The sequence below is a fragment of the Coturnix japonica genome, unplaced genomic scaffold (assembly GCF_054131305.1).
Source record: "Coturnix japonica strain WE unplaced genomic scaffold, WE-NBRP24 Scf040, whole genome shotgun sequence".
NCBI lineage: Eukaryota > Metazoa > Chordata > Aves > Galliformes > Phasianidae > Coturnix > Coturnix japonica.
Genome location: NW_028188943.1, coordinates 1,769,745 through 1,784,223, shown reverse-complemented (window position 1 = coordinate 1,784,223; position 14,479 = coordinate 1,769,745). Strand labels below are relative to the sequence as shown.

At 43.3% G+C, this 14,479-nt stretch overlaps 1 long non-coding RNA gene across 1 annotated transcript; it reads left to right on the top strand.

Annotated features, from left to right (window-relative positions):
* The first annotated feature begins 398 nt into the window (after nucleotides 1–398).
* On the top strand, nucleotides 399–1,749 carry LOC146752945 (uncharacterized). Its single transcript, XR_014940295.1, has 2 exons — nucleotides 399–569; nucleotides 1,481–1,749. It is a non-coding gene; the product is annotated as an uncharacterized LOC146752945 (long non-coding RNA).
* The last annotated feature ends 12,730 nt before the right edge of the window (nucleotides 1,750–14,479 follow it).

Here is a 14,479-nt window from a genome sequence, read left to right as displayed (position 1 = left end):
TGTTGGTTTAGGACCCTTCACCAGTCTCTGGGTGTCTGTTGTTTCCTGCATTTGGCGGAGCCTTGCAGCCAGAGCTCCAGGCTGGTGCCTTCCAGTGCCAAGCAGTGCAACTACAATGGGGGGCAAGTGGGAAGCCAGTCATCATGGTAACACTGGAGCACTTCTGACATCCTCCTCTCCAGATCCTCCTCTCAGGCATGTTAAACTTGACTCTGTGCTTATCTCAGGTCACTGTGCTTAGCGAAGGCCTTTACCAAAACAGTGTTGGAAATGTCAGTGAAGCAGCTCCTCAAACTGTTTGTATCCTGTTCCCCTTCTGCAATCTGGTCAGCCTCCACATGTGAGGCTTTGCTGCTGCTGCTCAGAGAATCACCAATGTGGGTTCCTCTGTAGGCAAACCAGTCAAAGCCCCTTGCATTATGCATCTATCCAGTGCACCCTCAATAATTTTGCACATGACAATAAACTTCCAATCTCTACTTTTTGCATTTCAGGTAAACAACTAAACTGAATACTCATTAACAACCAAGAAATAAATCCGGACAAGCACTTGAACTGCACACTCACAGGTGAGCACTCACCACAGTGTGAATGCAGACTGTGTGCACAACTGAGACAAATGTAGTTTGCAGCCCTGGAAGGAGGATGCTCTCCACTGGTTCCCATCATTTATTGCTCAATTTCCCTCAAGTGAGACAACGGAGAGAAAATCAGCTCTGTATGCAGAAACCAGGAGCTGTCTATTAATGTGCTTGATTTTCACTAACCTGAAAATCATGCTTATCTTGTTCAAGTTTTTATGCAGGTCTTACTTCATATTTTTGAAATAAATCTTTCTATGAAGTCACAAAAAACCTGTGATTTTTTGTCAGAAGTACTTTTCTAAACAAAACAGTGATGACGTATTTCCAGTTCTTCTCCAGTCAGTTCACACATGGCCTAGTGCATCCCCTCCAGTGGTGCACTCCCCATGTGAGACAGAAATGCGATGAGAAATGTCATTAAGTGTCATTGTGTTGTTATAAACTGTGAGGTCTGGAGGCTGCCACGTGGAAGCACCTCTGATTGGGAGTGAGACACTGAAGGAAGCTCTCATTTTGAAGGGCTTTTATCCAGTTACAGTGGGCTCATAGTTTCTCTGATGATGAAAATATAATTGAGGAAGGTGCTCCTGTCAGCAAGACTGATGCTAAAGTGCTCCCAAGCTTGGAAAGTGTTTTATTGTTTTTCTGTTGTTATTGTAGCTTTAAAAGACAAGAACGGGAGAGATGGCCAGCAATTCTTTTTGTTGAGTTTGAACTTGTTCTTGGTTGTGGCTGAGGCTCCTTCTTAACAGTTCGGGTTTAGTTCTAACAATGAAACTTTTAAATAATAGACATTTTTCAAACCATTCACAGCGCAGGCTGAGTTCAACTCCCTGGGAAGCCGTCTGTGCAAAATCATGTGTGAAGGAATACTAAAAGTAAGTTTGCTTTTCCAGGCAGAATGTACTGCATAAAGCAGTCTTTAAAGCAGCCCATGCCTATGAGATCACACAAGTCATCTCAGCCTCATGCAGAAAGCACACAGTGAGGGCACGGGGCAGTCTGACCTCTACGCCTTTGGAAATTGAAAGGATTCACTGAACTTCTCCTCCAGAGAAAAGAGAGCTGTTGTTCCTTTTAAAGACCTATTTTATTTCTGAACCACAACACATCAGACCACGACCCAGCATCTGCCTTAAGATATCAAAAATAGTTTTCTTTTCAATGCTGTGTGAAATTTCAGGTTTTCCTTTTCTCATTCTAAGTGTGTAAATGCAGCACTGGCTGCTGACTGCCCGTGCTATGCTAACTTGTTTCAGAGATAATAGAGGTTTCTTCCATGAACACTGAATCTTATTTGCTGACTATTTCCAGTGGAGCACTCAGGAATATTTCTTTTAGTTTTCTTAAAAAGATAATCAAGAATATACAGATGTGCTCACAGTCTAAGTTGAGTTTGTCTCTATACTGACATCTTAATGCCCTTTTTTCCTGAAATCATGTTTCTTTTGACACCTGTCTGAGAACTGATCAGGGATGAGGGGAAGTCAGAGTTGCACCATGGTGATGCCACAGTTTTCCCTCACATTAACGCTGCACGGGAGAGTTGGTGGAGACAACTGCGGGGTGCTGAGCTGGGAGGAGGAGGAGGGGGAAACGGCACCTGCTGAGCCTTCTGTGCACCGGCTGTGCTGTGCTGGGGCTGCATGGACTGCAGGCACTGGCTGCTGCCTGCCTGCACGGGCTGCTGGGGGAGCATGGAGCTGAGCCCAGGCAGTGCCCCATCAGAGCAGCCAGCCCATCCCTGTGGGATCGGATGAACCTTTACTGCTTTGCAGTCTCTATGGGCTGAAAACAATCCTGATATAAATAATTTATATGAGAATGTTGTGGAGACAGATTTTCAGTTGTTTTCATTCATTCTCAAAACATGAAATGGTAAATGAGATAGATTTGCTCATCTACACAACACTGCTCTCCTTCACCCTCAAGCCCAGACCAGAGAGGCAGGATGAGCTTCTAAGAATCACTGTGGACCCCCAGGACCAGCAGAGGGAATCCCTCCCAGTGCTGCCTTCTTTTATCACAACCAGAGCAATGTAATCACCGAGGTCTGCTCCTCAATCTGCATGTGGTGCTCATCTCAGTCAAAGAATGTCTGTGGAAGGTTGGCTTTGATTTTTTGTGTGGATTGCATCAATGACAGGTTGGACTCCAGACTCAGTGGGATCATTTTTCATTGCGCTCCTTCCTCTGCAAATCTTCCAAAAATGTTGGTTTCTGCTGAGCTAGAGGAAGGAAGGAGTTCAGGCCTCCTTTACTTTGAACTAATTCTGAATTATTCTTCCATGAAAGTGGGTGATGAAATAAAACCTTCAGTATATGCAAAAACAAAACAAACAAAGCAACAAATGCTTCACTGTCTTTGCATCCTCTAGTTGTATATAGCTGCATCTTGAGAAAGATGAAAGGAACCCAGTGCCTGAATACCACAGTAAACACAGCAAACATTCCCTTCAGTTTGAAAATAAATTCCAAACTCATGGGAGCGGAGCATTTTTCTCAGCACGTTCCTAATTTATCGAGAGCACTAAAATCAATAAAACTATTTCTCTTCAACTTGGAAGCAGACCCAGAGCTCATGAGCATTTGTCTAATTTTAAATAAAAAAGCAAGATCACTTTTCACGTGCTTAGTTTACCCAGAAAATACTGTGTTAGCTCGATTCAATACATCTTTAGGACACCGAAGCAGTCTTCAATGTGTCTGTTTTCTAGTGGAGAAAAATGGAAATTCTTTGATCAAGAAAAAAGACCAAAGTTGCAAAAACTGACCAATAAAACCATTCCAACGTAAATCACATCATTGGATGCACTGGTAACATACATGTAAAAATCTGGGAAAGCACCATGTAAGGATCACTTTTAGGTAACATTTGTGTAATTCATAGGATGAGTTTTGCATGTATCAGCTTTCTATAAGTATTCAGTTAATTCAGGTATTCATGAGGCTTCCTACTGAAGCACGGAATTTTAAGTTAATATTGCAGGGTATTTTGAGACAGGATATTCAGAACTGAAAATCTCAAATATTTGTATCTGGGAATGGGTCCTGAAAGTCCTATATAGATTGAAACAAAAACAAATTGAAGACTGGTACATGTTTCTTTCATAAAGACACATAGTGAAATCATAGAAATAGGACTCCTCTATTCCAGACAAGACTGATTCTGTAATGGCAGAAGTTATTCAAGCCAGAGAAATATCAAGAAGAAGAATGCTAGCAGCATTTAACCAGCAGTATATAACCAGAAATCCGAGAGCAAGGAATATGGAAGTAAAGATGTGCAATATAAAGGTCTCCATCAGACTAACTCATTTAAAAATCTCACATTATTATACTTGATCTACATTCATAGAAATAGAAGGTGTCTTAGGACACATTGTTCCTGTAAGTTTTTTGTGTATCATCTTTGCATCATTCTGAGAAGTCTGTTCCCAGGCCTGCCTACTTATTTGCTTTGCTCGTTCTTCACTCTGGAATAGATGTAACCCTAATTGAAGTCTTCGGTCACCCTCTCCTAAACCTGAAGCAAATGAAGAATAGAAATATTTATTTTCTTTCAAGCTGTTGGTTCTTATACAGCATTTTGAACTCAGCGTCACAAAGAAACACAAGTATTTCATCAGGCAGTTGTTTTTTAGAACTGCCCTTGGCCTACACTGTCTGCGGTCAAGTGAGCTTCACATTCATCATTCACAGCACACAGTCATTGGTTTTCCTGGTACTTTGCAAGTGCATGGGGAGACACTGTTCCTGATCTGAGTTCACAGCCTAATGAAAGACAAAATAACAGAGACACTTGTGGCATTCAGAGTACAGGATTGAATTATGGGAGAATAACACACATCACATTCAAAAGTGTTTTCCTGGCAATGTCTGTTCAGAGGAGAATGTGAAAATTTGCTTTCACTGAATCTGAGAAGAAGAGGAAATACCATAATATATTTTCTGCAGATGAAAATGATTTTACAGTGGTTTGCAGATTTTGTGTAATTAATCTGGAAATGGGTTTAGAGTTACAGTATGTCCAGTCTGGCAAATTATGGGGCTCAGCCCTCACATGAGCCAGAATTCTTGCCTCCCCAGTGCTATAGGCTCTGTTTAGGGTTCCCACTTTGTTGTGAGAAGACCTACTGAAATTTTTGTCTCTGATCTCATTCATAAGAAGCTTCTGACAGTGGGGTAGAACTGCCTGCACAGGCTAACCATGGTGTTGCCTTATTTGGCAAGGCTACAGGCAACAGATGAGTTCAAAAGAATTCAGGCAGGCAAACTCTTTGATCCCAAACCTTTCCCTCACAACAAGGGAACCCCTCATGCCAATGGGAGACCTGCTGTGCCTATCAGAGACATTTCACTGCCTTCATCTTCACATGGAGTCAATAGAAGCCAAAACTGGAGCACAGGACTTCACCACCTCTTGTAAAAGTCTCATTTTGTTATGACCCTCAGTAAATTTCTCATCTACTTCCCTCCCTTCCGTCTACTCGGCCACATCTGTATGTACCCTCTATGATCTTGGTTTGCTTTCACTGCTCCTCTGCCATTCCCCCTTTGCTCCTCACATTTGTCTGGTTCATTATTTTGCATCAAAATTACATGCATTAATCCCTCTTATTCTAAATATAATCCTATAACTGATCCTATTTGCCTTTCCTATCATAATTCATACTTCCACCAGCTGGAAAATTACTTTACAAGCAATACAGACTGACTTTCATCTGTTTTATACCAATGACCAAACACTTGCAAACTTTGTCCCAGCTGTTCCCAGTTAGTTTGATTCCCCAAAAACACAGCACAGTGGAGAGCGATGGATTCCTCTCACAAAAGCCCACTGAGTAATCAGCTCATCAGCATAAGGAATGAATGGGCAATTGATTCCCTGCCAGCCCATCTCTTCCATGTATTTCTCAACTAATAATCAAGCTTGGCACTGTTTATGCCATCAGCTATTTACATCTCCCTATTTCCGTACTCACCTCTGCACTCTGTCATTGCCTGAATGTGTTTAGCTCCAGCTACTGCCTTGAATTTTCATCTTACAACTGTCTACCTGAGCAAGTTAATTCCCATTTGCCCTATGGTCTCTGCTCAACTTTCACACTTCGATTTTTTATAATGCCTACACTAACCAAGTCCTAAATGTACTGTTAGTAACTCCATTAGCCACAGAAACTGCTCATATGAAAATCTCTGAAAAACTCCCCTTGGAATCCACACTTAATCTCCTATCCATCTTCTGTTATATCGACTGTGAATCTAAAAGCCAAATAAGTAAATTAACTTCTGTTTTTCAAAAATAAAAAACAAAGCAACAACAAAGAATTAACATAGGATCCACTGTCTGAAATATGGCTGGTGCTTTCTATTTCTGATTTCAGCTAGATCTGTTATTCCAAAATGAATCTGATGAAACTGACAGTTATGAGGGAAAAGTTGGGCTCATATGTCTGTTTCCCAAGTCAGAAGGAAAATAATTCTGCTTTAGAAGAAGAATTAACAGGTGCCTCCCATCATTTGCTTATTGAAGCACTTACTAAATCTCAGCAGTATTTGACAGTATAAATGGTTACTCCAGTGTGCTAACAGGAGACCAGGGGCTATTTCCTTTGTCCCTTTCAGTTTCAACATCCATCTGCTCCTCGTGCCTACAAGATCCCCTGGCACTGGGCAAAGCCCATCGCAGTTAAACTGTGCCAGGTGCTTTGGGCAGGACCTGAGGAAACTGGGAATTCCTGTGTTTTGGAAGAAGTACAAGAGAATGACCAGCAAGGTTTTTTGGTGGACTTGACAATAACTGGGCCTGACAGCAAGGGATTCCATCTGTACAAGCTTCAGTCCGTGACAGCCTGGTAGGTCACATTAGATTCACAGAACAAGAAATACAACACATACATGTCTGACATTTTCAGTAGGATGAAGGGCTAACATCTTTTTTATAACTAAAGATACAAACTGTTTCTGAAACTGTCTACTGCTACTGCTTGTGGACAGTCACTGCAATTTTCACTTTAAAACAGTTGTTGTGAGTAACTTCCTTGCTGAGCCAGATGGCACAATACTTGCATCATTTCATTCAACAATGTGGTGATTTATTCATTCATTTTTTAAGCTATCAAGCCCAGGAAAAAAATACCTCAGTGCTTTAGCTCCTGTGTTTTTGTTTCACTGCTCTATATGCAAACCTATGGAGCAATATGATGTGAGTTGCTCTCAGGCCACTGATTCCTTCCAGCTCCATATGTGTTGTGCCAAGAATGTTAAAACTGCTGAAAGGTGTATGTTATGGTAGTAAGGGGCACTGGATAAATGTTTCTCTTCTCACACTCATTAATTAGGCTAATATTGTATCTAAAGAAATCATATGTAGTATTTAAAGAAACAACAAAAGAAAACTATAAAACTGATTTTGGCATGAAAGGATGCACATCCTGAGACCATTCTTAACAAAGTGCAGTTTGTAGCACACTGCAGGTCTGAAGATGCAGCAGACCCTCATAGGCAAAGCTATGTGTAATGGTCACTGCTGGAAGGGCAGCAGGAGAAAAGGAAGATGAAGACATTACTGGACAAGAACAGGCTGTTACTTGGTGAGACACAAGGAAGTTGCATTGAGTGGAAGTGGTAGTGGGTGTGTGTGTCAGTACAAAATCATACAGCCCATCTTGTGCCAGACACCAGCGCTGCTAAGTGCAGCATCTGAGTGCTTTCTACTTCAGTGTTTATAAAACCAAATAATGTGATCTACCAAGGAATAGCAGAGAACTTACAGCCACAGGCCTTCTGTGGAAGGCTGGAAATTTGCTTTTGACCATCTGCTTCTGGGCTTTAGGGAGGTGCAGACAAGGTAATCAAATGACAGAAAGACAAAGCTTGGCTTTGGGCACATACCCAAACTTTCACAATATTCCTGGGTAAATTAAAGGGAAAATACACTCCTAAGGTAAGGGCTTGTGAACTGTTCTGCACCCAAAATTACTTTCTCAGAGAGGAGTCCAACCCTGCAAACATAGTGCAGAATTAAAATGCTTAAACAACCATTACAGCAGAGATGTGAATATGCTCCTGTAATTATATAGCTGTTTGTTCATTAAAGGAGAAATTTAATGCAATTAAAATATTTACAATCCTGCACACTAAAATCCAAAACAAAATTAGTTTGTACCAGAGATGCAGGCTGTGTTGCCTCCCCTCCAAACTGGCCTTTAGATACCAGAGCTTACAATGGAGAACTTTCCCCCTTCAGATGATGTAACCCAGAGTTAAGAACTGAGCTGGTGACTGAAGGGTCCCTAATAATCTTTAAGATATCAGATTCATGCCAGGAATGCCATGTAAAGTTCTTGGGATCAGAAACCAAAGGAGAAAGGACCCTGGGACAGCCACACAGAAGGGTCACTGGAGCTGCACTGCTTGCTGTGTCTGTGTTCTTTCAGACTGGCACATGGCTATGTGGGATGGGAAGACATGCTGCTCAAACTCTTGCCCTTTTGCGCGCTCCCTGAGGGCTGGATCTCTGAGATTAAACATTTTCACTTCTCTCTTCAAATGAAAACGTAACAGAACAGCCCAAAGGCCATCCCTACCAAGAGTGCAAAGTGCAGACACAGAGGCACAGAACCACAGCAGACAGATGTGAATGCAAGCTGCAAGCAGCACATTTCAGATCCAGCTGCAAGGAGAATAGAGAAGCACTGCAAGAGCACGCTCCTCTCCCATACAGAAAGCTCACTGCTATATTGGACCTGAATTTACATGCCATTTCACTGCACCTCAGCCTTCTCCTTGCCTGTTGTTACCAGCTTGCCTGTGTCACTCACTACTGCGGGGGAGGTGGGGGGGGGGGGTGGAAGAGGGAGAGGGAGGAGGCGGGGGGGGGGGGTGGTACACCCTTGTGGACTTTCCTTTTCTTATTGAGGTACCTGTAGAAGACTTTCTTGTTCTTCTCATCAAGTTTAGTTCAAGCTGGGCCTTGGCTTTCCTGACTACATCCCTACACAAGCATCCTCATACTCCTCATACAGGACCTGTCCCAGTTTTTACTGCCTGTGCATTTTCTTCTTGTTCTCCAGTTTGACAAGCAGGTCCCAGTACAGCTATGCTGGTCTCTTACCTTCCTTTCCTGACTTGCTATACTTGGGGATGGAGAGGTCTTGTGCTCTGAGGAAAGCATCTGTAAAGCTTTCTCTCATTCTTCAGCCATCAGAAATCATCCAGTGAGTGCAAGTAATGAGGATGACATGGTGCATGTAGAAAATGTAATTGGCAGAGCTGAGGGGACAGAGAAATGTGAATGAACCTTCAGTACTTTCCAGCAAGAGTGGCTTGGTATAAGATCTGCTCTTAGCCAAAGAATGCAGGGCAAGCTGAGGAAAAGCTGGAACGACAGCTTGGACAGTTATAGTATTTAACTTTATTCTAACACTCATTACTAATGGAAAACTTAAATGAATAGCACACTGAAGGCTGCACTTGACTTAGATGAAGTGGATGTAACTAAAGCATCTCAGCTACATCATTCAGACTGAATGTATGATAACAGGAAATCAATTAATCTCCACCAATATTTGTTCTTTTTAGTGTGAAACTGCTTTAATGAACTCATTGTGAGTGGTCAGTCACCACTCACTCTGGAAGAGCCTCGCACATTTGATAAAGCACCGTACTTTTAAAATTCATGTTGGAAAAGTGACAAATGTTGAAGATGAATTGCTTGGCATATGTGATCAGCTAATGAAATATCTTCCTCATCCCTATTATTTAATTCATTTTCTGCTGTTTTTCCCAATTAGGCAGTAGTCTTCTGCCTTTGGCTCTGAGTCCAGAAGCAAGCCTGCCATTATCACTTGTCAACATTTAATTTGTATGCAAAAAACTGCTTTAGTGGAGGTGGCAGTCACCTAATTTTTACCTGGTACTTTCTGTAGTCATTAAAGTGTTTGAAATTAATAAAAGCCACCAGCAGCCCAGGGTAGGTCCTTCACTGCAAACAACATGGGATGAGGGAGCCCACTGCTTGATGGAGCAGCTACAAAGGTGTGTAAGGGAGTCCCTGTCAGCTGCATGAGGCACACCTACACTGCTCCAGGCAGAAGTCAGTGTATAGAAGGGAGAACTGAAATGCATGGAGTCTCTAATAAGATAATAATTAAAAAGAAAAAAACAACCAAGCAACCAAACAAAAGAAAGAAAACCACTGAAAAACTGAAAAACACCACAATCTTGGGCCCACGTCACTGTCTAAAGCTTCATACCAGCTGGAACATTTGCAGCCAGATAGGCAAAGGGAAGCTCCGTGATTGCACTTGTTTTCTTTGGTGTCAGTTTTCTCATTTCCTCACACTGCTGAATTTTGTGACTGCACACAGGCAGGTCTTGGTACATAAGGCGAAGGTAAGTGTAGCTTCTGCTTGTTGCAACACAGCCCACGATAGAACAGATGTGAAAGAGATTAGAAGGGGGAAGAGTGGGTGAGCTTGTGCTCCTGCCTTGCAAACAGAAGATGCCAGCAAAGCCCCACTGCTCTGCTGGGCAGCAGGGCTGCCAGATGTACCCACACCAGTGGTTGTCTGGCTGACACACCCCAGGGTTGGTAGGAGGGTCATCGGTAATGTAGAGAGCAGAGAAGAGGGGATTACTTTGGAGCAGATGTTTACACCTTTCCTCTTCTCATTGCTTTCATTTGCATCACCTGCAGGAGCTGCCTCATCCCCACCAGAGCCAGTTTCACCACTGGGGATGATTATAGGGCTCTTATCAAGTACATGCAAACCACTTCTCCAAAGCAGGCATAGAGAGTGCTGATGACACCCTGATGAGAGACAAGGAGTATGGGTCATGACTATTGTCTGTGGGCAGCTCTGGCTGCACCTTCCTGAAGAAGGAGCAGAGGTTACCCACAAGTACTAACTGGAGGCGAGAGCTACAACAGATAAAACCTGGAATGCCTCACCTGGTAATCAGGTGGCTTTTCTAAGCAGGAGGTCAGGTGTTGCATGATTATGGTGATGGATGTAAGAGTGCTGCACAGCACCCCAGCTCAGGGAGCAGCAGCATGGCAGAAGCTCATTTACGTCCTCTCAGTCATAAAGCTTTGTTGTTGTTGTTATTGTTGTTGGTGGTGGTGGTTTATTTCCCCCTCAGAAAAAATGTAGTAATCCAAGCTTGCCTTGACAAAGTCCTTCAGCCTTATCTTCCACATGTTATCACTGTTTGGAGGTCTGTGCTGGGAGAACAATGTCCTGAACTACTTAGCAGCAGGGAGGCACCCACTGGCTCTCACCTGGCCTGCCCCAGAGGAGGGCTTGTTTCCTGGTGTTTCTCATTTAGAGCCAAGGGAAGAGATCTGAGTCCCTCAGGCAAGAGATGGCTATAAGAGATGGGAGGCGCTGCAGCAAGACAGGACAAAGTGCACTAAGCTTCCCAACAGAGAACTTAGTGGTGGCAGAAGTCACCAGTGTAGGAGTACTTTAAGGAAAAGTCAGTGCCCTGTTTTCCAGCAGTGGCTGTTCTGAGGACATCCCCACGTGTTTTTTCCTCTCTTCATGCAAGTGACAGGAAAGGAAATAGGTAGTCAAACACCTTATGAAGATAGCCTAAGATTGGGAGAAAAAGATGATTAATATATATATACATATATATAATAAATGTTAATTAAAATATTAATAAGGAAAGACTTCAGTCATTCATGTATAAATGAAAAGATAGTACTGTGGGCATGACATGGGAGCAAAGCAGAGCTCTGACCCCCAGCATGTACCTCACACTCATCCTTCTCTGAGCACACAGCAGCAATCTTTGCAATTTGTGTGGCCATAATTATATTCTCAGTATCTCTCCTTAAGCTGTCTTTGACAAGTCATTTATATTTTGCCTGCTTCCATGAGCTTTTATAGAAAAAAATGTTGGCAGGCAGCTCTCTGCTATCCTGCCTGTCTCTTGTCTGTCTGATGACTGATTTCCAGTGGGAGTCAGTTTTGATACTTGAAAGGATCCAGACTGTTATTACTGCACCTGTGAGTGGTGCGATGGAGGTGTCTGACAAACGCAGACGGGTATTTGAGTGAAGGGTTCAAAGGCTGAGGGAAGTTCTGGATCATGTGTAAACCACTGTCCAGTGCCTTGTGTCTCTGCATCAGACAGATAATGGAGCAAAGGCAGCACCAGAGGAGCACAATCAAGTGAAGGGAAAACAGCACAAACTGAATATTTCAAACAAGCCAGGAGAAATAGTAAATTCTCTGAGGACTGAAAAATACAACACACGATGGGACAAAAAGAACTGATCCTGATGTATGTATCTAGGCAAAAACCTCTCCAACGGGGAAAGAGTGTGCCCCTGATCTGCACTAGTATCAAGACTTTGGGCAGACAAAATTGGGTGGATACTACAGAAAAGGGAAAAAAATCACACCTGGTCCAATAAACAGTCTGAAGCCAATGTGAGGGCTGTTGGCAGCTTGATGTGTGCTCAGACTGGGCTTAAGATGAAGTTTGTAGGTGGGTAAACAGAACCACCCTCAGCTGAGGACCAGGCACTGGTGAGAGTTTAGAGATGAGCTCTGCCAGGACAAACACCATGCATGGAGCCGGGCAGTGTCAGCTGGTTACAGGGCATGCCCACGTTGCACTGCTCAGGGCCCAGTTCCAGCTCAGAGCATCGTGAGCAACATGTGCAGATCTTGCACAGGACAGCTGTTTTTTCTGGAAAACACACAAAGGTTACGCAGTTTGCACCCTCAGCCATGGCCCCCCCTGTATCTCATTGCTTATGTCAAGCACACAGCTGGGCTGATACAGCACTCACATTATTGCTCACAAACTGCTGAGGGGAAGGCACGTCAGATGTGAGGCAGTGCTGTGCCCTCAGCAGCCAACAGCTGTGAGCCATGAAGGAACTCACCTCTTGTAGCCAGGTGGGCAAACACATTTCAGGGAGCCGGGGGAAGGAGAACAGCCATGTCTTGAGGCACTGAATGCACAGGGAAATGCCACTCATATGTGCAAGGAGTCATCATCACAGTGATGTGCTTCCTCACCACAAAACCAGTCCTGAAGCCTGACTCTGCTGTGACAGTGGTGGTGCATGGTGTGATCCTGGCATTGAGTGGGCAGAGCAGTGAGTGGGGATGGCACTGTGCAGGAGCGACCCAAGGAGCTGTGCCCTACAGCAGAGCTGTGCAGGCAGTGCTCTGCAGGTTGGGGAGAGGTCTGTCTTGGCCTTTTTGTCATCAGTCCCAAGCAGGTACTTCCTTTGCTGGGCTTGTTACAGCAGGTGAATTATTTCTGGGGGTAACTACTCATTGTCATGTTCTAGTACATCTTGTCAATTGACTTAATTGATTTATCAACTAACTTAGTTGATTCAGGTGAGGGTTGGCCTCTTCTCCCACATAACTAGCAATAGGACAAGAGGGGCTGGCCTCAAGTTGCACCAGGGCAGGTTCAGGTTGGATGTCAGGAAAAAAATATTCTCTGAATGAGTGGCACTGGAATTGACTGCCACGGTGATGGAGTTACCTTTCCTGGAGGCAACATGTAGTGCATCACTAAGGGACATAGTTCAGTGGGGAAATATTGGTGGTGGATGGATGTTTGGGCTGGATGATCTTGGAGGTCTTTTCCAGCCTTGGTGGTTCCATGATTCTATGATTTTAACTTTTTAATTTTTTTTTTCTCACAGTTGGATTTGTTTACCAGTTTTATCAGTGCAAGCTGTTTCCAGGGTGCTCATGGATCACACATGCAGCCATCCCACCCAATCCTCCCAAACTGTCCCAAATCCACCCTGCTCCAGAACCATAAAGCAGAACAGGATTCCCTTAAACTGTTCCATGTTTTGATCTGCAGAAGTCTTTCGGGCTGCTCATAACATCTTTCCACTGTTCTTCGAACAAAGAGAAGAAAATTTTCCTAAGATCAGGAAGTCCATAAGAGTTAAACAGCCTTGCAGAAGAGACACATCATCCCATCCTAACACAGAGACAAATGCTGTCAGAGCCTTCATTAGCACTCTGCTTTGTTTTTCACTAATCAAGTCAGTGTGAATGATGCTGCTCATGACTGTGCTTGATTGTATTAGTGTTACAGATTGAACAGTCCATTTTTTAATCTGCAGAAAGCAGCAGCATTATTGCTGAACTATATTTAGAGATTTTATAGATAGCATGCTCTGTTCTCTTACTGCTTCCTTGTAATAGGATATTACATGTAGAGCCCCAGGGAAAAGGAAATGTGCCCTACACAGGTGACTGCGAGGTAATTTTGCATGATGAGCATGTACATTTCTGAGTCATCAGTCATTTCACATCTTCCTGTCTGACCAAAGACCATGATGGTTCCATACAAAAACACTGTCACCTCGGATGTTGGTACAGATCCTGCACAGTGGTGGGGGTTGAGGCAGAGCCTGGCAGATGCTAAAGCCCAGAACCCTCTTCTGGAGATTGGTAAAGCCAGGTCAATAACGCAAAGGAGAAGGGAAATTTTATGATTTCTGGTGTAACTTCTAATAGTTTTATTAAACTGCGGGCAGTTTCAATGTCAGAAGGACAGAAGATTCTATATGCTCTCAACTCCTACATCCCCCACAAAGGTGATGAGAAGATTCTCTTAGTCCCACCTTTGTCAGGTGTCAGCAAGAAATAAGGTCAGTAACTGTGAAGAGAATAACCCTACTCTCATTTTAAAACTACTGTTATTTCTAATGGTACTTTCAGTTTGGTATTTTTGGATTCCTAAAATAAAATTAGGTAAGGTTGATAAGGAATGCACTCATAGGCTGCACAATCGCTGATAGAGGAAAAGATAATGCTCACCTCCATCACACTCTGACTTCAGTGCTGCTAAATAAAACCCAGAGGTGACACTATAGTTTTAAACCTCATAGA